Below are 24,097 nucleotides of genomic sequence, written 5' to 3' on the forward strand. Positions count from 1 at the left end.
TACTTTTTAATGTAAAGAAGAGCATTCGCTGACTCCAGCAACAAAAGTTAGTGCCAATCATAGCTGATGTAACTGAGTATGCCCATGCCCACTCAGCTCAAGGACCTTTGTGCCTTTTCCATCTTTAGAATGTCATTCTGTTAGGGGTACTGTTCTTACCCTTGTTTTCCAGGTAAGGAATTAAGGCACAATGAAGTGAACTAACTGGTCCAAAATCTCATAGAAGTAGCACAAAGTGAATTCGAACTTGGATACAGACCGTCTTAACAGCTCTGCCGTCCTCTCTGTCCATACAACTCTGGAAGGCCTCCTTATAATTATTACAAGACGAAGGTTTAAAATCTGCCTTTAAGAATCCAAGTGTGACAAGAGACCCATTGAATAATGCGATGACGAATGTAGTATAATTCCTGCTCCCAGTGTGGCCAATGGCCAGACGACGTACACAGATGTGAAGATCACAGAACAGTGCAAAATCTGCAGTGTTACTCTAATGAAAGTACAAACCAAGGACTACTGGACGAAAGAGGCTGTAGAGAAGGTTTAACCTGGAGTAGGAGAAAAGCATGTAAACTCCTTGGAGGATGATACTAGATGCCTCCTATGAGACCATATTGTATGGCAGGCACCATGTTAAGTGGGAGGGATCACCCTTACAGTCCACTGGAGGTGACAATGAATCAGATGATCATACACATTTAGGCGGGAAATACTAGATTTCTAAGGGACATGGTACCATGAGAGTATCTGAAAGAGATAGGACTAATATTTTTGAAGAGGGAGAGGTTTGGGAGAGTTTTCCTGAGGAAATGATGACTGAACTGGGATCTGAAGGATGAGTAGGCATCCTTGCATTAGCCAGGTACAAGGGGCATATGTATGTCTGAGCATGTGTGTGTATGTGCACATTGTGAGGGTGAGGGAGATAAAGCTACTTGAGGTAGAGAGACCACAGGTGCAAAGGTCCTGAGGTTAAAGAGAATATAAGGAGCATGAGCCACTAGAAGCCTGTGGTACTTGAAGGCAGAGAGTGAGTAGGGCCAGAGGGGCCAGAGCAAGCAGGGCCTCATGGGCCATGGTAAAGATTTTAGTCTTTTTTTTTTTTTTTAAAGATTTTATTTATTTATTTGAGAGGGAGAATGAGATAGAGAGAGCATGAGAGTGGGGAGGGTCAGGGGGAGAAGCAGACTCCCTGCTGAGCAGGGAGCCCGATGTGGGACTCGATCCCAGGACTCCAGGATCATGACCTGAGCCGAAGGCAGTCACTTAACCAACTGAGCCACCCAGGCGCCCAAGATTTTAGTCTTTATTGGAAGAGCAATGGGACATCATTAAGGGATTTGAGGGAGATGGGTGACATCATCTGATTTGAGTTTTCAAAAGATCCCTCTGGCTACAGTGTAGAGTGTGGGTTGAAAGGAGCCAGAATAGATTTGGGGTCATTGTGATAGTTCAGATGAGACACGGCATAGCATATAGGCCTATAAGCATATTTGTTTTTGTTCTTTTTCACTGAAATGTTTTGCTCTTTTATAAGACAAAAAAAATTTTCAGTTAAAAGTAAATAAATACAGGGGTGCCTGGGTGGCTCAGTCATTAAGCGTCTGCCTTCAGCTCAGGTCACGATTCCAGGGTCCTGGGATCAAGCCCCGCATCGGGCTCCCTGCTCAGCGTGAAGCCTGCTTCTCCCTCTCCCACTCCCCCTGCTTGTGTTCCCTCTCTCGCTGTGTCTCTCTCTGTCAAATAAATAAATAAAATCTTTAAAAATAAATAAAAAATAATACATACATACATACATACATACATACATACAAGGGCGCCTGGGTGGCTCAGTCGGTTAAACATCTGCCTTTGGCTCAGGTCATGATCCCAGGGTCCTGGCATCAAGGCCATGTCGGGCTCCCTGCTCATCGGGGAGCCTGCTTCTCCCTCTCCCTCTGCTCCTCCCCTTTGCTTGTTCTGTCCCTCTCTCTCTCAAATAAATAAAATCTTTTAAAAAAATTTTTTAAATAGTAAGTAAATAAATACAAGTATAGTAGAGTCCCATCTTCAGCCAGGTGATTCTTTGTCTCTCTCCTAGCTTTTGGTGGTTGCTGGCGATCCTTGGCATTACTTGGCATTCCTTGACGTGTAGATGTATCACTCCAGTGTCTGGCCCTGTCTGCACGTAGCATCCTCCTCTCTGTGTGTCTTTGCATCTCTCCTTTTATAAGGATATCAGTCATTGGATTTAGGGCCCATCCTCATCCAGTGTGATCTCATCTTTATTTAATTAATTAAATCTGCCAAGATCATATTTCCTAATAAAGTCACATGGTGAGGTTCCAGGTAGACATGAATCTGGGGGGACACTGTTCAGCCCAGGATACAGACCGTCTTGACACTGTAAGGACATTGCTGACGAGCCCATTTTTAATCAGAAGAGATCTGCAAAGAGTTCTTCCAGAAGAGACTCCTGAAGTGAAAACACCTGCACAGGAGTGAGTGACATCTCCCTTTAGACAGGCAGAGATGCTCTGGTTGTCCCTAGCCTGCTTCAGACATTTATATTATCTGGCAAGTCCCCATAGATGGTTGAGTTTGTGGCCCCAGACTTAGATTAAAAAGTGAACAATGTTATGACGTGGAAAGAACTAGAGACTGCTGGGGAGCGTGTAACAAGGGGACCCAGTTTAGTAAACATTGCCGAATGGGTGAATGCCTCTATGAGAAAAATGCAGCAGGGTGGTTCTGGCAGCTTCGTCTCTGGAAGACCACAGATGATGTCTATTATATCCTCATGCATCAGCCATTACCTTGGAAATAGGCCATACTAACAGCGTGTCAAGGAAGTTGTTATAGGGAATTATTTCAGCCAGAGGAGAGGTCTGCAAAGCAATCTGTTCCAGCCTACTGTGTCATGGAGTGGTCCCCATGTCCCTGATTTTTTGCTAGAAATGCAGCAGCAACCAGCATGAAGCCTACACCTGTCATGAGCTAATGTGCAATTCCTGCCAAGGTTTGCACTTGGGTTCCATTAACAGGACAGGAGAGACCTTCCAGGGAAGTGTGTTAATGTTTAACCCTTTATCCACAAATTCTGCCTCTCTCCGGGAGAAACCTGCCACTTGCCAAACCACCACCAAGCCATTTGGGATTTTGCTTTTGCTTTTTAGCCTTTTTTTTTGGTTTTGGAGGCAGACTAGAGAAAGGAAAGTTAATAGAAACTGACCTTCAAGTGCAAGGTCCATAGGCCTTTAAAAAAAAAAGAAAAATCAAGGAAGAATGAAGCTGAGCCGTGGCCTGGAAAGTGTTCATTGGCAGAAATGATATAAAGCTGAGATGAGAACCAAATCTTGTTAGTGTCAAATGTCCCCTTTCTCTCCAGTTGCAGACAGAGCAGAAGCTAGAGATGTCTGGGTGGGAGGTTAGCAGATCAGAAACTTCAAAATAACTCTCTGCTGTTTCTGTGTCTAGCAAGGGGTGAGGGCAGTTTTCAGATGCAGGTCTGTGTTTCACTGTGAATTTTTCTACTGTGAGTCATAGTGGGGGGTGGTTGGTGGAAAATACCCCTCCCTATGCCCCAACTTTGTAGACTTGGGAGTGCTCCCGGTCAGGTCAGGGTTGGAATAGGTGTAGTTAACTGGTACGGAGGCTAATGGTTGCATTATTATTTGTTGAGGAGGAGTAGAGCGCCCAAAAGCATGGCTCCTGGTGAAGGTTGAGGCTTGGGTGAGAGTTTGGAAACCAGAGCTCATGGGCCTGGGGGAACATGGGTGGAAAAAAGTTTGGGATTAGAAGATGAATTATGGAGAGTATCAGGGAATGAAGAAACTCTAGAGTGGAGGCTCTGTGCCGAGATAAGAGACCAGTGCATAGAACACAGCTTTGCACATAGTAGGCTCTCAGAAAATGTTTGTGGAAGGAGTGAATGAATTGAGAAATTATGTTGGCAGTCTCCTAGGGTGAAGGAGAGTTAATTTATTTTGTTTCTTTTATGTGAAGGGGAGGGAGTCCCATTGCTGGGAATGACATGCCTGATATATTTAAATATCTTAAAATTACTTCTAATTATGTAAGTGATGCAGAAATACTTTTTTTTTTTTTTTTTTTTTGGAGGAAGAGAGGAAGGGGGAAAAGGAGGGGGGGAGAGTGAATCCTAAGCAGGCTCCATGCCCAGCACAGAACCCGAAGTGGGGCTCAATTTCACAACCCTGAGATCATGACCTGAGCCAAAGTCAAAAGTGGGACACTCAACAGACTGAGACACCCAGGCACCCCTCCCCCACTTTTTTTCCCCCAGAAATACATTGTTCTTATAAACAAAGCCAGAAGATTTCACTTCAGAATTTTATCTATTCCCCCAAATCTCGGGGTGTGTGTAAGTGTGTATGTGTCAGGGTTCTAGGGAATTTCCAGGAAGCATCTTTGCCAGAAGCATTTTCACTGCATAACCAATTGGCTGTAAGGCAGTTCTACCTTAAAAGATAAAAAATAACTTGGTTGACAGTTTGGTTTGACAGGTTGCTGGCTTAATCAACTGGTTGACAGTTTGGTTTCATTTTTCAATTGATAGGGTATTCCCATTTTTATATTATATAAATCTTAGCCATCATAATGGTCTCTACACTGTCACACAGTTTTGAACCCACATTTCCTAGAGGACTTTAGAACGTCTGTCAACATTCCAGTGTGATGATGATCTACCAACAACAAACACCAGTGTAGAAGGCTTTCATAGTGCAATACAAAGCTCGGGTGCCAATAAGCGTTCTAGTATCTGGAAGCTGATACCTCTCTTGATGAAGAAAGAAATATTGGAGAAAAAAGTGTGATGCAGAATGAGGAGATGTATCAACAAACAAAAATGATGTATAATAGTATGAACAAAAAAACCTTGAAGGCAAGTGCTTGGGGGCAGTCAACAAAATGAAATCAGTTATTTGTACAGTATTGCCATGAATCTACGCTATACGTTTTGAATGTATTCAAATATTTTGTGTTTTGCAATAAAGTCTTTTTACTTCTGTCATTCATTTTTCATGTTTTTTTGTGTTCTTTTAAATAAATGTCACTGTTTTATTATTTTTCATGAGTTTATGTTTTATGGCAAAATTACCTTACGGCCAATTAGTTAGGTGGTGAAAATGTTTGCGGTGAAAATGCTTACAGTTAAAATGCTTGCGTCAAAGATGCTTGTGGGGAAAATACTGGATGCCAGGTGTGAGTATGTATGCATTACCTTGCAAACCCAAATCTACTTGTTTGTGATCACTGGGTATGTTGTGGCAGATGTCCTGGCTGTATGCAGGGGACGTTCCTGATGGAATTTGTCTCCGTCGTGGGATGAGGGATTGGTTTTCCCTTCCATCTGAGCTGAGGCTGGAGCCTCCATCAGTGGAATCTAACCTACCCATTCTATTAAGTGACAAAGAACTGTGGTTCCATTTTAGATACAGAAGGAGTCAGGTCACTTTGGGGATCTCTTGTCAACCCAAGGCTTTTTCATTTTCTGCACTGTCCACTAAATTGCTATCACCTCTTTGGTGCCCTATCCTGCCCAGCATAAGGTCTGCCCATCATTCATGGAACGATTTAATATCTCATCAGTAACATCTTCATGATCTTGAAAGCATTCTGTAACATATTATCTCTGCAGGTAACAAATGGGAGTCTTGCCATTTCTTACCATTTCTGTGTATGGCCGGACTGCATACTTCTGAACCACTGAGCTTGCTGCTGAAGAGTAAAGAGGTTATTAGCAACGGGAATATTTTCCTTTCACAGCATCTTTCGAAGCACTGGGATAAATGCAGGTTTGATTTTTTTCTTTAATGCTCTTAATGAAAACTCCTCTGTGATTACTTCTAAAGGTACCGTTTACAGCTTCTTAAGTCTTCAAAGTTGACACCAGGGAACATGTTATTATCAGTTTTCCCATCTTCTGTAGTCATCTCTACGGACCACTCTCAGGCAACTGAGTTTACTGAAACAAAACTTTGAGTTCCAGAGGACCCCTTGATATGCCTCTCATATTTTTATTTGCCTTGCATATTCCTATCCAGGACCAGAAATCTTCAAAGGGAAGTCTTCCCAGCATTATGTCACTAAAGAAATCAAAGGTTTCTTTCTTTCTTTTTCTTTTTAAATTCACTGAATCTAAATTACTCATAAATTTCTTGCTTTGTATACTGAAATCCCCTCAAATTATACTAAGTAGTTCTGTACCACTGAATCTGCTTTGGCTTAGCTTTCTGCGAATGTCTGGTTTTTAAGCCTTTTTATGTATTTTCCCTGGTCGTGCCTCAGTGCCTCCTTCACTTGGTAAATGGAGCTAATACCTCCTTTTCTCTTTATGCTGCCTAAGTGCACAGGGTCTGGAGTCAAAGGGGTGACTCGGAGTCTTGCTCCACCACTTACTGGCTGTGACCCGGGTTGTCCTTTAAAATTTTGGAGCCCAAGGTGTATCACCTGTAAATGCTGGTAATGATAATATCTGCCTTATAAGGATACTGTGAGAACTAATGAGGTGTGGTGTCTGTAAAACAAAATGCCAGGCACATAGTCAGAGCTCAGAAATGAGGGTGAGGATGATGGGGATGACATTACTGAGTATGTGAGAAATCACCAGGCAGGAAGCGGAGAGGGGAGGGTGGCAGCTGGGGGCATAAGGGCAGCAAGTAATTGCTACTTTTCCTCTTCCCTCGTTTTGTCTGGCTGTGCTCTCCCCACAGGCCCACAGGTGATGAGTCTGGAACTACTTCTTCTGAGGCAGTTAGGTTGTTTCCTAGAAAACTTTAAGGCCGAGACCTACACTAGACAAGATTTTCTAAAAACTCAGGGTTCTTTTTATAAATTGGGTGGAATACATATCACACCCTTCCCCTCACCTCTCCTTCTTGCTGAAAAATTGCACATCCTGGTTTTAAGGGAGTTTCCGGGGTCTGCTTCAGTAGAACGGATTCAAGAGCCCATGTCCTGGCTATTCACTGAAGGTTGTTGTTGACCATGGGTCACAGAGACGGTTAACTAAGGCAATTAAAAATAATTGTGGAGCTCAAGACCTGTGAATTCTCTAATTTAGCCCGAGTTGCTAGAACTGCCGAGTTGTAGTCTTTGGAGGGTTTCCTTATTATTTGTATCAGCTGCTGCTAATTTTCTGTGAAATCACTTTACATGAATCCACAGAATAGAAAGAGGGTGAAAATGTCTCCCTGAGAAAGGTATTTCTCTTGCCCACCCCACCCTGGCCCAAATATTTGGCAGTTGCCAGAGCCAGCGTAATCTGTTGCGAGATTTCCGGCCAAGCTGATGTGGCCAACAGCGGTCTTGAGGTTGAGTGATTTCCTTTCTTTCTTTATTCTGTTTTCATCTTCTGCCTTGGCCGAGCACCTGAGACCCCAGGGAAACTATTGTGCTATGCCAGTGGTTTTCAAGCTTTTTGAGGTGTTGTTTTTCTTGATCTGATACTCCAATCTATGGGCAGGACCTGGAGGTGAACAAACACATGTTGGGCATAACTCTGAACACAGTTTAAAAACCAGTGTAAAAGGTAGCTTTAAGCAAAATCCAAATGGGCAGAAATATGATAATTTGACTGTAAGACCAGTGGATTCTTTCCCAAGGTAGATTTGCTCTGCAGCTCGACTGATGGCCCACCTAGCTTCCCACCTCACAGAAAATAAGTTGTTTCTTACCAGGCAATGGAATTATTTTTAAAGAGTGATCAGACAGGGTTTCCTTCTGGTCCACTGCTGTCTTCTTTAAGTTGGACTAGCAGAGCTGAAACCTCAATGCTGCCATCTCCCGAACCTCCCATTGTGTATACGATGTGCTCGTTTTTTCTTTTCTTTGTCTAGCAGGAAACCAATATACCTCACAAGCGTATTTTATGGGTGACATGAAATTCTTGGAGATCTTTCCCCCTATTTATTTGTAGAACTAAAATACATGCAAAACTTGGTCAAGGAGTTTGTTTCATCCTCCTTTGAAAGCTTGTGGTGGTTGAAAAGATGGAGGGAAGGAGGATGGAGAAGGGTCAAGGGCGCTGTTGTAGAAGAGACTGTGAACTGGGACAGGACAGTGTGATGGGATCTGGGACTCACGTGAGGTTAGAGGAGAGCAGAGGGAAGGGCCCCCAGAGGCTGACCCAGGTGGTGCACAAAGATGGTGATTCCTTGGGAACTGGCAAGAATGAGTTCCCCTTCACAGAAAGGGGATTGCTTCTCAGCTGACTGGGGCACTGATGAAGGGTGTCAGGGTCTATACCAGACATGGCTGAATATCTAGTCTGTGTTGCCCGAGGCAAAGTATTGGGATCAGAATTTGGGCCAGAATGTAATTCCGAGCCACTGTATTTCCTCTCACATGGAACATGTTGCTATAATGAGAAGATGAACAAGACCAACCCATGGCCATCTCCAGAATCACTTCCCAGCAGCTTTTTGTGCCAATCTCTTCTTGTCTTTGCCTTGGAGTGAATAATGGCAGGCCTGGTACAAATTCCTGCCCGTGGGTGAGAATTTCCTGGCCTCCATGTCAGGTGTCTCCTGCCACCCTTCACTTACTTGTTCAGATGGTTATGCCCTTGGCACAGACCTCAGTGGATATATTTCTTATTCACACTAAGTGAAGATGGCTATGCTCTGTATGTCACAGTCAAAAACTAGATAAGAACAGTGTATGGGGCAAAGACTTACTGGCAAACTTGATAAATGTGCTTATGTTTCCAGCCTTCTTCCCAATGGAAATGGTCTATGGAAGTGACTATGTCTCACTTGTGATTGTTACCGTGTGTGTTAATTTCCTCAACTATATTTTAGAAGTCCTACATTTCACAGAAGGAAGCCAAACTGATCTTCTTGTAGTTTGATAGCTTTTCGAGTAGAGCTAGGGACACACGTTTCCCTTTGGGCTTCCTTGCTGCACCCATTTGCAGTGTGAGCTCCGCGTTTGCGTCATTAGCACTCAACACCATGCCTCGAATGGAGGTTGTAATAGGTGGAGGAGGGAGGCAAGGAAGGAAGGAAGGAAGGAAGGAAGAGAGCTGGCTGGAGAGAAAGAAGGAAGGGTTCCATGGATAGCTTGTGATAGAAGAGTGGTTTTCAAACTTGCGAGTTTGAAAGAATCCCCAGCAGAGCTACTTTAAAAAATGTAGATTCCTGAGCCCCACTCCCAAGAAACTTCAGTTCAGCAGTCAGTACTCTTGACAAGTGCCCCTGGTGATTTTGACGCAAGTAGTCCACGGGCCTCACACTGAGAATCGTTGTTATAGAAACTGTGAATGTGACTAATCAGTTTTCCCTCCAGAGCATGAAAGTGGGTGTATCAGTCACTATAAATGTTTTCCAGAGTTATAGTCATCACTCTCTATGGAGAAGGAGAGAGTCGTTTCTGGAATTAGGCAGCACGCTGGTGAGGGGAGAGGCTGATGTACCATTTCTGCTTTCAGAGGGACGTAAGCATGTAGTCATCCCTGAAAGGCCCACGTCTTTTATCCCACAGGTAACCTTATCACTGTACACCTGACATTTTCCCTTTCTTAGGGTTCTTTGCTTTCCTTCACATTGAGGCCAACCACACGTCACCTGAGTGTATGCAGGGAACAAGAAAATATAGTATATCATAAATTTAAACTTTGCAGACGTCCCTGCGGCTGGAGTTTGTTCGGCTGCTTACTCAGGATGGAGATGTTATATAATCGTGCTGTTGCTGTTTGCCCCCTGCCCCAGCTTTCCTCGGTAACTCGTATTTCTTGCAAAGTGGAACCTGCCACAGACTAACAGAATCCTTTTCCAGACATTTTGATCCCCTGTCTGACCTCCTCTGCCCTCACCTCCCCATGTCAAACGGTATGGGGGCCGCTCTTACACAGCTATGCCCTGGTCAGCCTGTGTGGCTAGGTGCATTTACTTTGTTCTGCGTCAACATTTCTGAGGGCTTTATGTGAAAATAAAGAATTCCCCATCCATTAAGCTACTTGTGTGCTGAACCGCCTTCCGTGTACCAGCCTTTGGCAGTTACGAAAGATCTTTCACCGGGCCCCATCTCCAGCTTCTTGACTAAAGCAAGTGTCTATTGCTTTTGGCTTTTTAGGTTTGTGGCTGTTAGAGAAGTCAGCAGAAGGCTCCAAACAAGCCCCATTGTTTGTACAAATAGGAAACCGAGATGGCTCCTGGGTGGTTTTATTTGGAAGCCTCTTTTGCTTTTGTGATCCTGTGATCCAGTGGTGCCATAATAATGGTCTCTGACTTGGAAAGATTTCACTCAGCGTGCTAGCAGTTGGAGGTGGCCAGGGGGAAGTCTGTATAGATGATCTTATTGGAGAGGCCAGATGGCAGCAAACTCTAGAGTTCTAAGTCCCACTTTGCTCCAAGGTGCCTGAGGAATAGCAGCCTACTGACAGCTTGAAGTATGGTGCACTGGATAATTGGCTTCCTCATTTAGTAATTTGTCTGCTTTCTTTCCTCTTCCTCTGCTTCCTCTCTTCTTGTAAACTGATAGCCTCCTGCCTCTTCAGTAGACTGATAGAGAGTCCCCTGAGCAATGGCTAAGGGGAGGGGGGGCCAGAGCCCCAGGTGGAGGGTCATTTGGAAAACCAATGCAGAAAATAACTGTCTTTTTTCTCCACTTTTCCTCTGGTCACCTATCTTGATTTTAGTCTCTCTTGCATTTTGTCCTGATCCTCTGTCATCGTCCCCTTGCCGCTTCATCCTCATATTTTTCTTTACCTCTTTTGGAGGGACTTCCCTCTTCTGTCTCCCTCTTTCTACTTTTTCAACCCTCCCCCCTTTTTTTCCTGTCTTTCTTTTATTCCCCTCATTCTCTTCCCTTTGCTTTCACCATTGATCTAGTTAAATTCAATTCAAAAAAAGAAAACTGTACCACGTTTATTCAGGGTAACCTACCTTTTTCTTCTTTTCTTTCTTTCTTTCTTTTTTTAATCCAAGAAAGAAAGAAATTTAAAAACACATATCTGGCCCTTTCTGGCACCTTCATCCTCTCAAATGTGTTTGTCTTTAGGTGTCGGAAGTCCCAGGACACAACATCTCTGCTTCATTGAAAGTACAGATGCACCACTCAGAGCTTTTACACTTGGACCTGGGGAGTGATGTCTGGTTTCACTTAATAAGTCATTTTGTTCTCCAGGTGGAATTCCGATTATTCCATTGCGAACAGGAGCAGACCTGACCCTGTTGCTGGAAGAGTTAAGTCAGATGTCTCAGGCTGCCTACAATCTGGAAGGACAGTGTTGGTGTAAACCATCTCCTCATGGTGTTTTCCTCAGAGTTTGGGCCATCCTGATGGCAGAGGTAGAAAGGGTCTCTGCCTCTGCCTCATGGTAGACCAGTTGGCTCCATAGTCACAAGGCCATCTGAGTGAACCCTACCGACAAGGGACCTTACTCGGAGGTGAAGGGGACAGCGGCTGCAATCCACTACATGTCCCCATTTTCATCTTCTAGTTACAGTTTCCAGGGCGCAACTAGGCCAGTTCCTCCCATTCTGTTTGAGAAAGAAGAGGGCAGGCTCTGGAGTCAGAATGCTGAGCTGAGTTCAAATGCCAGCTCCCCCTGCTGTGTGACCTTAGACAAATTACTCACCCTCTCTGCACCTTAGTCCCCACATAAGCTTCATGAGGCGCTTTGTCTCTTTTGTTTATAGCTCTATAGCATCTAGCACATATGACACACAGTGGATGTTTCAGGGATGAATGTAATGTGAAGAGCAAGCATTTCATTCTAGACTGTTCAAATTCCAGTTCTGCCCCCTACTATATGAACATGGGTCAATCACTTCTTCATCTATGCTCATTTTCTGTATCTGGGAAAACAGACAGGATTTATGTTAGGTTCTAGATACTGGCAATACGGTAATAATAAATACTATATAATAAATAATAACAAAGGATAAAGAACCCAGGAAAGCCTTTCTCCTTGATTGTGCCTACATTCCAGTACTTTCCATTAATACTGTGCTCATCACTACCACCATCATGGATTCAGGCCTGGTAGTACCGAACCGCCCTCATAAGGTGCTGAAGAATGAGTTTCCTAGGCAGAAGAGTTCAAAGAAAACAGCCCACAGCCAAAACCAAGCTTCTGCTTGTGGTTTCAGGCACATGAAAGATCAATTTTAGTTTAGCAAAACTGAGTTCAAAGGTTTGGGGTTTGGTTTTCTAGAGAGGCTTTTTTATTATTATTTGTTGGGATCTGGTGGAGGAGCAAGAGACATCAATCTTGTCTGAAAGTCCTGTGGGCTCTTGGTCCTGCGGTGGTGCCAGGCTGCTGGGGGGCAGGCAGGGCTGTTGGAGATGAGCTGAGACCAGTGGGCAGTGGGCCACAGGGTGCATTAACCTCAGAGAGCAGCATTGCTGGTCCCCGTTGCCGTGACAACAGCCGACTGTGCCAGGAGACCCAAAGAATGAATTAAATGGAAGGAAATTGCTGGTGCCCTCAGAAGAAAAAAGAAATGAAAGCAGGCTTCTCAGGAATCTGTGGACATCTCTTTGACCTCCACCCTCATGTTGAATATGTCAGCAACGAACGCTCTGGGGTGTGGGGGCTGGGGAGACATTCCCTGCCCACAGGATGTCCTTCTGAGAAGGAGGACTGACAGCACAGATCCCACATGCTGACTTTCCCTGGCTGGCCCCAGAGCAAGAACCCAGCTCAGCAGTGGCAGGCTGCACTCAGCATCAGCAGTGATGGCTTCTTTTACCTTCCAGCTCATCCCACATCTGTTAAGTTTGCCCTGATGGGACGCTGTGACCTGGAAACTCACACAGAGCTCTGTTTTGGAATAGACTGTATAGAAAATAAACATGTGGGATAAATAAAGCACAGGGCAGGAAGTAATGGTTTTAAAAAGTTACCAGGAAAACCACGGGTGAGGTCAGGTTCAGAAACCGTACGGCTTTCGGAGGCCCTCAGTACTGACATCACTCAAATTGCTCAGTAGGGACCTCCAAGTGGAGCGGTTCCTTTTGGAGTTTGCCCAGTGTTCAGTGCGCTACCAAGCAGAAGAGCCCTGACCTAGTTTTTTTTTTTTTTTTGAAGAAAGTTTTGCTGCTTGTTGTGAGGCCTCCAACAGGACAGTGAAATCGATGAAGTGGATTTGGTGTTTTGTTTTGTTGACTATTTAACATGTCGGATTCCATATCTCCCTCATGGACACGAGCCAGCTCCCAAATGGACTGTGTGGGATAGCACCAGAGTGAGAACCTCTCCATCGCCAGCCCCCGTCTTTGGCTCCCTAGGCTCAGGCTGCATCCCAGGGCACTGTGATTCATTTAGGGCTCTGAGAAAGAGATAAAATGGCCCTTTTTAGCAATCGACCAGAGGGCAGATGGCAGTGAAACCTCCTGATAATTGGATCATGGGTTGTCATGCCCTCCCTGCCAGCGTACCAGTGGATTTCCTTAGCGCATGGAGTAACAGCCAGACCTCCTGCCAATCTTCCAGGCTTTACCTGACCTGGTAACTCCAGCATTTTCCGACTTTGTCGACCAGTGCTCTGCTTCTCTAATGCTTTTCCAGCCCCTTGCATGCTCCTTCTGTTCCTAAAGCACCCCAGACTCATCATCCTCCCAACCCCCACCCCCAGGGTCTTTGCACAAGGTGTTTACTTCTGCCTGGGAAACTGTCCCCAGATTCACCTGTGCTGGTTCCTTCTCTGATTTGCCCTCAGATGTCACTTTCTCAGACCTTTGCCACTACCTTGTCTGAAATGGCTGTGCGTCTTGACAGTCACTTGCTCACCGCCCTCTGGTTCGTTTCCTGCATGGCACTTACCACTACTGGAGTCATCTTATTTGTTTACTTGTTTATCGTTGTTGCCCCTCACCCTCGAATGGAAGCTCCATGGGTAAAGCGACCGTGACGTTCTTGTTTGCCGCTGTAATTCCCAACTTCTAAAATAGTGCCTGGCTTATACGTGGTACTCAGATGTTTGTAGAGTGGACGCATGCTTGCCAGAATTGTGGGCTCTCTAAAATGCTGCCCAGGAGAAGACAGATTGCAAGTCCTCAAGTAATGAATTTCTCTTGGGGCCCAGTGACCCCAATTTTAAAAGCTGTGGACTGTCTTCACAGAGACACTTTGGGCTGAGATCTCACCTAATGGAATGTGATAAACACAGTTTTGGGTAGGAGGTCACTATTAGGAGAATTTCTGCTACAGGAAACTCTGTCCCCAGAGTTTCCCAATTAAAATTAGCTTAAATATTGAGGACATCTACTAGCTCACTTAGCAGAAAATCCTAGGGTAGGGCTGTTCCAGGGTTGGTTCACAAGAGGATCGAGGACTCACGTTTTTCCTATCTTCCCATTCTGCCATTCTCCATGTATGGCTTTCCCCCTTAGGTTTGTCCATGTCACAGGATGGCTGCAGTCTCTAAGGATATCATTTTACACGAGCAATTTGAGAAACAGGGAAAGGGAACAATCCTGTCTTTCTTTTTAGGGGCAAAATGAATTTCTCAGCAGACTTTCCTCCCATCTCAATGGCCAGAGCTGTAACATTGCTCATTCCTGAAACAGTCACTGGCAAGAAGAATCCTATTATATTTGGTTTGATTAATAAAAATTTATACCCTGGGACAGGGGAGCGGCCCAGCTTCTCCTGCCGCACCTGGCTTCTAGATACCTGCATGAAATAGTGGCTTTGGGGTTGACACAAGTTCTTTGGCAAAATGAAAGGCTTTTCTTCCGACAGTGCTTTTCAAAGCACAAATCACTCCATCAGCAACTGACAGACTTAGAAACCTGACGAAATAACCCTGGGGCCACGTTAACAAAAGCAAAAAGTAGAAGGTAACAAAAACATGGAGAAAAAGGGGATAAAAACTGAAGTTAAAGTGGAAAGTATATATGGTTCAGGATGCTAGAATTTCACTGAAAGAATTAAGGTATCCCGTTGCTTCTTTGCCTGGTTGCCTCAGTTTGTCTTCTGTTTATTGAGACTGTTCTGTGAGTTCAACGAATGTGCACTGAGCATCTACTATGTACTAAATTCTGATCCAGAATCATTTCCCTCCCTCCTGATTGTGTTCATTTTTGGATATTCAGGGAAGGATACCCTCTCGTGAAACTCCCAGCCCTTTGGCCATGACTTCAAGGGAAACTTTGTGCCTCTGATTAAGTCCTCTGAGTCTCAGAATATGATTTGTTTGGAGACCAACCTCTGACCAAATGTATTATTTCAGGATATCACAAAGGATACCTTAGTTTTCTGGATTTCACACTAACTCATCTCTTTGGTTTCTTTGGTGCTATTTTCATAACAAATTTAATAAGAAATCATGTAACCACAGTATGTTCTATCTGCTAAAAACATTTCGTGTCAAGACAGCATTTTACATTTGTGGTTGTCAGCATTTCCTTTCTTCGGTCCGTGAGTAAATACTACTTCTTTTATTTTTCCTGTAATCAAATCCTGTAGGAGTTAGCCCTTGGAAAAATCTTTTATTTCTTCATTCCCACCATGTTTCTTTGAAAAGACTAGTACTGGGATGCCTGGGTGGCTCAGTCGTTAAGCGTCTGCCTTTGGCTTAGGTCATGATCCCAGGGTCCTGGGATCAAGTCCCGCATCAGGCTGCTTGCTTCTCGGGGAGCCTGCTTCTGCCTCTGCCTGCTGCTCCCCCTGCTTGTTCTCTCTCTCTGACAAGTAAATATATAAAATCTTAAAAAGAAAAGAAAAGACTAGTGCCCTCCACTTCTTCTCTGGAGCTTTCTAGGTATCACTGAACTATAATGGACTATGCCAGTCTACCTAACCTAGTCACATCTTTTTTTTTTTTTTTAAGATTTTTTTATTTATTTGCGAGAGAGAGAATGAGAGACAGAGAGCATGAGAGGGAGGAGGGTCAGAGGGAGAAGCAGACTCCCTGCTGAGCAGGGAGCCCGATGTGGGACTCGACCCCAGGACTCCAGGATCATGACCTGAGCCGAAGGCAGTCGCTTAACCAACTGAGCCACCCAGGCGCCCCCTAGTCACATCTTTGTGGCTGATACTGGTTTTGTTTTTATCTTTTCTTGTAATTATGAAATACTTAAGCCTACACGAATCCTGTGACAGACACCTGTTTACTCACCATTCGGATGAGCACTATGTTTACATTTTGTCATATTCTCTTCAGATCATTATTTTTTTAAGATGTGAAACATTACAGCTAAAGTCCTTCCCCTCTTTCCCCAGAAGGAAACCATTAAGGGAAAGTTGAAGTGCCTCTTTCGCATGCATGTTTTATACCTTCCGCTATATCTAATTGTTCATGTAACAATATATATTACCATTTCTACTTTAATAATTTACTTAAATGGTATTATTTTCTACACAGCCTTTTGATAGATGCTTTTATTTTGACATTATGTGTTGGAGGTTTATCCCTGTTAATTCAATAGACCTATCTCATTTTAACTGCTGCTCATAATTCACTATATGAATATAACACTGCTTGTTTATTCACTACCCTATTGATGGCTATTTTGGCCTTTAAGGAAAATATTCTCCTTATTTTCCAATTTGTTACATAAAATTTTAAACTTTGTTGAAGTGAACATTCTCATACACGGTTTCTTGTGCACATATATGAAATTTCCTTTGTTACATATTTAGAAGGAGAATTGATAGGTCAGAAGGTAATGCACCTCCTGAAATTAACTAGAGATTAAGAAATTGCTCTTGAAACCAATGAAATCAATTTATTGAGCCCTTCACAATGTACAAGAGCTGTCATTTCTTTTTTTAAAGATTTTATTTATTTGACAGAGAGAGCGAGAGAGCACAAGCAGGGGCAATGGTAGAGGGAGAGGGCGAAGCAGGTTACCCGCCAAGCAGGGAGTCCGATGCGGGGCTCGATCCCAGGACTCTGGGATCATGACCTGAGCCAAAGGCAAACGCTTAGCCATCTGAGCCACCCAAGCGCCCCAAGAGCTGTCATTTCTTAACATTCTCACAAACATGTAATTTCATCAGATCTAAAAAGTTTTTTTTCCAATCTGATGGGTATGAAAATATTATCTAATTTTTTAAATGTTTGCATTTGCTGGATTGTTAGTGACATTGAGCATCTCTTCATTTGTTTATTGGGCGTTTTGGCTTTCTTTTCAGTGACTTGGCTGTCTGTATCCTTTGTCCATCTCTATATTGGGTTATTTATTTCCTACTGATTTGTAGGAGTTCTTTATGAAGTATGGATACTAATCTATCAGATCTAGGTGTTCCAAATAACTTACTTCTCCAGCTCATTGCTTATCTTTTATATTTTGAGTCTTTTATGTATAAAGAATTTTAAAAATTTCATGTAGCCAAATTGATAAATCATTCCCTTATACTTTGTGCTTTTTATAACTTATTCAAAAAATATTTACATGTCACTCAATTAGCTATGCAATGTAGATATGCAGTTGTTGTTTTTTTTCCCTTGGAAAGCTAAAGGATTGCTGATATTTTACATTTAGATTTTTCTTTTACCTAGAATTATTTTTGTGTATGCTGCGGGTTAGGAGTGGAGTTTTTATTTTTTTCACATGGATGACCAGTTGTCCTGCCCCCGTGTTTTGAACAATCTCACCTTTATTATGTGTCCTTAATAGGTACTATGTGGTAACTTTGGCCTACCTGAAAATGGGGATGAAGGAAATCTGTTTTATTCCATGAGGCTCAACCCTGTAATTGTTCTTCTCATACCCTGTGCTAGTGATTCTCAAACTCTAGGGTATGTTAGAATCATTAGGGGAGTGTATGGAAAATGCAGACTCCCAGGACCTACCTCGGGTCCCTAAAACATAATCTATGAGGGCATGAGCCCAGGAATCTGCATTTTAAACTCACGAATCAGGTGAGTTTGCTGCAGGTGCCCCAGAGAGCACACTGAGAAACCCTGCCATTAAAACTGGGATGTATAGTTTTTCCTTCTCTGTACTTCACATCTTCCAGGGACACAGTTGAAATATTGAATTTTCTCTCTTTTACACACACACACACACTTAAATTTACCTGTTAAAAGGTCCCAACCCGGGCGCCTGGGTGGCTCAGTCGTTAAGCGTCTGCCTTCGGCTCAGGTCATGATCCCAGGGTCCCGGGATCGAGCCCCACGTCGGGCTCCCTGCTCCGCGGGAAGCCTGCTTCTCCCTCTCCCACTCCCCCTGCTTGTGTTCCCTCTCTCACTGTCTCTCTCTGTTGAAAAATAAATAAAATCTTAAAAAAAAAAAAAAAAAGGTCCCAACCCACCCCTTTGATGAAAACGGGAAGAATCCCAATCCTCAATCTTCTGTGATTGTTGTGGGTGCTTTAATTTTCCCAAGGGAGCCAGGTAATATTTGTTAGACTGGTAAAAATGAACTGCTAGGAGTCCAGGGAGCCTAGATCTCCATAGCACATGCCAGTTTCCTGCTCAGTTTGGCCATCATGCATATTCATGCTATTAACTCCTCTCTGTGCAATTTTGCTGTTTCCTGCAGGATCTAAGCTGTTCATTCTGGCTGGAAACCTGGAAGGAGTTTTACAATCTGGAAGACAATTTAAAATAATAATAATTCACCCACAGCCTTTACCCTCGGTGGTGGTTTCCCTGGCTGCTGTCAGCAGACCCTTCCCAGGGGAGGGGCTGGGTGGCCTATGATCTCAGCCCTTTCTTGGGATACCTAGACTCCTCGGCACCATGGGGCCGAGGCAGCCTTTTATGTTTTAGGAGCAGGAAGATTGAGTTTCTCAAGCTGGCATGTATGTGTGTGGAGGGCAATGTGGATGAGTTGCTGGTGGTAATAAAGACTTGTCTGCTGATTTTGAATGTTAAAGAGGCCAGAGAAGGAATGTTTTTTAACACTAGAGTATGGGAGCTCCATTTCCTGGGACAGAGTGTAAAATTAGATGAAAACTCAAAAGCCTTACCTGGAATATTTCTTTTGTTACTTGTAAGAGAGGCACTGTTTTTTCTTTTTCATTCTGAAGTGTACTATTAGGTTTGATACTCTGATGGTTTTGAAGTCAGGATAGCATGCCAAATATATGCAAATCATCAGGAAACATCTATTCTCCCCGTTGCTTCATTTTCAGGCAAATTCCAGATCCCAAAATGAGAACAATGGTCTCTGAATAAGTCACTCTCAATATAATTTCTAGACACCAAATATTATCATTCTCAGAGCTTTTCCTTTGATTTTTGATGGGGAATCTGATCCTTTCCATTGATGTGGAGGGTGCCCTGTCCTTTAATAGGTTTTGTGGGGAAATATAATTTTTGTCTTTGTTCTGTGTATTGTTAGCTCAGATAAGTGAGGCGGGGGGTGGAAATAGTGACTCATGTGGACAAATATGACCAGTTGTTGGAACCAGTAGGAAATCCCAGGAAAAGGATAATCTTTCTAACAGGTGCATTTCTCTCTGACTTATCTCTCTGGATCTCTCTCGGGAAATGCTTTGCCGTGTGTTCGCTTGGTGTTGACAACACTGAGTCCACCTCCCTAGCCACAGATAAAATAGAGTTGTTCATTATTAACCTCTTGGACTTTGCACGGACAGCTGTTTATGCGATTTAGTGATCCCTGGTGGCCGGAAACCCTTGGAGGTGTGGACTATCTTCACATCCGCAATGCAAATATTAAGTGCAGGGCTCAGGTTCCCCGTACTCAGAGTTTTCCAATGCCGAGGTAGATTTTAAAGTGGTTACAGTTCATATTACCAGAGCAATCATGGAGCACAAGAATGGAAAGCCAGATGTACTAATGGTATTAATGAGGTCTAGAAAACACACAAATATTTGGCTAGTAATCTCTATTTGTCATTTTAAAAATAGGTACAGCATTAGGAAGAGGCAGAACCAGAACTTGAACTTAGGTCTGAGTGATACCAAAGTCTGTATTCTTATAATAAAACTGTATTGCTCTTCTTGGGATTATAGGAAAGAACCATATAACTCATCATTAAAAGAATTGATTGACCATATCACCCAGAGAAAATACCCTTAATATACTGGGGTTTTCCTACATTTATAAAGGTTAACATTTTCACAGTATTAAATGTAGAACTGTTGCTATCAATGACCACAAGGTGCCTATTGACGATCACATGACAGTGGGATTTTGTTCCCCCTGATAACTACATGGTTAACATAGTTTCCTACTCTATATCCTCAAAGAGGGGGAGAAGATACATTTCATTGTCTTTAATACAGATAAATCCTCTCCTCCTCTTTGGGGACGTGGAGTAGAAAAATGGAAGTCAAGAACAGGCAGGCTACATTTGAATTCAGCTTTGCTCATACAGAAAAGATAAGTGGATTTTCCCTATCAATATATAAACATGTTCTTATAACTCCAATATTAAACAAACAAAGCTTTCCTTGACCCACATCCCCCCTTCAGCCACTGCCCCATTTCTTTCCCTTTCACAATGCAGCTTCCACAAAGATTCTCCATAATCACCATTTTGCCACCTCCCCCACTTGAGTTTTCTTCTCCTCTCTGTCTGCACAGTCTTCGGAATCTTCTCCACCCATGCCTTTCCACACTGCTAGATCTAGAAGATGTTCTCTGTCTTTAATTTGTCAGAGTCACAACAGCACTCACTGCTTTGTTCCTTCTCAAAGCACTTTTTTCCCTCTAGGATTTTTCTCCTAGCTTGGATACATCTTGGCTTTCTCATTTCCTGGCCTCTTCTCTGCTCAACATTTAAATTTTCAAATGTCCAAGGTCTTTTTCCTGCAACCACCTCTCTTGATTTTCACTTCCCTCAAGTGAGCTTATTTAATCCCATTGTGTTACACATCCTATAGATACTGAAGACGACAAATCTACACCTTTAGCTCTAACCTGTGCTTTGAACTCGAGTCATCTGTCTGGCCACCTACTTGATACTTTTTCTTTGGTAACTAATGGGCACTTCATACTTAATATATCCCACTCCCAACCTGCTTCTTTCTGAATCTCCTTCATTTCATTAAGAGACACCATTATTTACCCAAATGCTCAGGCTACAAACCTAGGAGTCATCCTAGTGTTTTTTATTTCACTCACCACATCTAATCTCAGCAAATACTGTTTTCTCCTTTTCTTCTGCTCCCATCCTAGTACAAGCCACCCCAACTCTTTCATGGACCATTAAAGTGGCCTCATAACTGGTTTCCTTGCTTCCACTATTGATTCCTGCAACAGTTCATTCCCCTCCATAGCAGCCAAAATTATCTCTTAAAGAAGTAAGTTCTTGTCATTCCCCCATTAAAAATTTTTCAGTGGACTACATCCAGTAATATCTAGCTGACTCCTATCAGACTAACCCCTCATGGAGATAAAAGCTATGAACTCCAGAAAAAGTGGATAAATACCTGGAGGGCCTGGAGAATGATCAAAAGCAGACACGATTGAGAAGGACTCTACACTTGAAAAATGGGATAGAGCAAGGAGGGAGTGCCTAGAGTTCTGGATGATCTCTGAATTATGCTTGCTTGGGGTAGACTCCATGCAACCCAGAATAATGTTAAAAAAACTCAGCAGAGCTATCAGCTGCCATGCACTGCAGGAGAAACAGAACTTGGAGTTTCAAGTCAATCAAGTCAATTGGCCTGCCAAAACTACAATAAGGTAATAATAATAAACACTACTTGGAGAAATATTACAGAGTCCAGAGGCTTTACAACACATCATTCTCACTGTGTAGGACACAATACAAAATTATTAGATATATGAAGAAACTGAATAGTATGACTTTTACCCAAGCCAAGGCAATCTTTGGATACCCATTACTAGATTACTAGATGTCGAATTAAGGAGGCAAGGATTTTAAAGCAGCTATTATAACTATGTTCAAGTACATAAGGGAGAATATTCTCACAGTCAGTGAACAGATGGAAATCTCAGCAGAGGAAGAGAAACTATAAAAAGAACCAAATGGACATTTGTGAACTGAAAAATACAATATCTGGGGGGAAAAAATCACTGGATAAGCTTAGCAGAAAATTGGACATAACAAATGAAAGAGTTTATATACTTGAAAATAGATCAGTAGAAATCATCCAAGCTGAAGAATAAAGAGGAAGTCTTTTAAAAACAGAAGAGTACCTTATGGAACAGTACCTACAAACAGTAGTTAAAGGTCTAATATATGTTTAATTGGAGTCCCAAAAGTAGAGAAAAGAGAATGAACAGGAAAATATTTGAAGAAATAATGGCTGAAAATGTCCCATATTTAGTTAAAGCTATACATTTAATAATTTTTTGTGAAACCCAATGAAGCCCAAGTGGAAAAAAAAACAAAGACAGCTATATTCCAGCAAAGCATAACAAATCTTCAGAAGACTGAAGATGAAGAGTAAATCTCGAAAGCAGCCAGAAAGAGAGATGATATTAATGACTGTGGATTTGTAATCACTAGAGGCTTGAAAACAGTGTAACAATACCTTTAAATGCTAAAAGAAAACAAAATCAACCCAGAATCCTATATATATGAAAAATACCCTTTAATATTGAAGGAGTTAGGGAGGGGACATTTTCAGATAAGCAAAAGCTACGAGAATTCATTGCCAGCTTTTCCCACCACAAGGAACACTAGAGGAAGTTTTTCAGGCTGAAAGGAAATAATACCAGAGGGAAATTTAGATCTTCAGGAAAGAGTGAAGAATACTGGATATGGTAAATGTGTTTTTAAATAGGAAAGGGTTGGGCGCCTGGGTGGCTCAGATGGTTAAGCGTCTGCCTTCAGCTCAGGTCATGATCCCAGGGTCCTGGGATCGAGTCCCACATTGGGCTCCCTGCTCCTTGGGAGCCTGCTTCTTTCTCTCTCTCTCTCTCTCTGTCTCCCATGAATAAATAAATAAAATCTTTAAAAATAAATAAATAAATATGAAAAGGTTTTTTTCTTATAACTCTTTTAAAATATATATGAAAGGGAAAATTAGAACATTGTGTTTCAGGGTTTATGAATATCTAACATGTATAAAAACTCCAGTATAAAGAATGGGAGTGGGGAAAATGGACCTGTTCTGTTGCAAGGTTCTTTTTTTTTTTTAATTAACATATGATGTATTATTTGTTTCAGGAGTACAGGTCTGTCATTCAGCAGTCTTACACAATTCACAGCACTCACCATAGCACATACCCTTCCCAATGTCCATCCCCAGCCACCCCACCCCATCCCTCCCACCCACCTCCACTCCAGCAACCCTCAGTTTATTTCCTGATATTAAGAGTCTCTTATGGTTTGTCTCCCTCTCTGGTTTCATCTTGTTTCATTTTTCCCTCCCTTCCTCTATGATCCTGTCTTGTTTCTCAAATTCCACATATCAGTGAAATCATATGATAATTGTCTTTCTCTGATTGACTTATTTCGCTTAGCATCATACCCTCTAGTTCCATCCATGTCGTTGCAAATGGCAAGATTTCATTTTTTTGATGGCTGCATAATATTCCATTGTATATATATGCCACATCTTCTTTCTCCAATCATCTGTTGATGGACATCTAGGCTCTTTCCATGGTTTGGCTCTTGTGGACATTGCTGCTATAAACACTGGGGTGCAGGTGCCCCTTTGGATCACTACATTTGTATCTTTGGGGTTAATACCCAGTAGTGCAATTGCTGGGTTGTAGGGTAGTTCTATTTTCAACTTTTTGAGGAACCTCCATACTGTTTTCCAGGGTGGCTGCACCAGCTTGCATTCCCACCAACAGTGTAGGAGGATTCCTCTTTCTCCACATCCTTGCCAACATCTGTCATTTCCTGACTTATTAATTTTAGCCATTCTGACTGGTGTGAGGTGGTATCTCATTGAGGTTTTGATTTGTATTTCCCTGATGCCCAGTGATGTTGAGCACTTTTTCATGTGTCTCTTGGCCATCTGTATGTCTTCTTTGCAGAAATGTCTGTTCATGTCTTCTGCCCACTTCTTGATTGGATTATTTGCTCTTTGGGTGTTGAGTTTGATAAGTTCTTTATAGATTTTGGATACTAGCCGCAAGGTTCTGACATGTATGTGAAATGGTATAACATTAACTTAAGTAGACTGTGGGATGTTAGAGATGTATATTATAATCCCTACAGCAACTACTAAAACAAAACAAAAAGCAGAGGTCTACCTAAAAAGCTAGTAGATAAACTAAAATGGAGTTCTACACAATGCTTGCC

At 42.7% G+C, this 24,097-nt stretch overlaps 1 long non-coding RNA gene and 1 pseudogene across 1 annotated transcript in view; one reads left to right on the forward strand and one right to left on the reverse strand.

Moving 5' to 3' along the window:
* LOC123854319 (F-box only protein 27-like) overlaps window positions 1–5,933 on the reverse strand; it is a 34,619-nt pseudogene extending 28,686 nt beyond the window's left edge.
* LOC123857496 (uncharacterized) overlaps window positions 1–24,097 on the forward strand; it is a 169,929-nt gene that overhangs the window by 114,640 nt on the left and 31,192 nt on the right. The gene's annotated exons all lie outside the window — the stretch shown is intronic.

This window comes from Mirounga angustirostris, unplaced genomic scaffold (genome assembly GCF_029215605.1).
Source record: "Mirounga angustirostris isolate CCGP_5_RB_7025 unplaced genomic scaffold, mMirAng1.0.hap1 SCAF_7, whole genome shotgun sequence".
NCBI lineage: Eukaryota > Metazoa > Chordata > Mammalia > Carnivora > Phocidae > Mirounga > Mirounga angustirostris.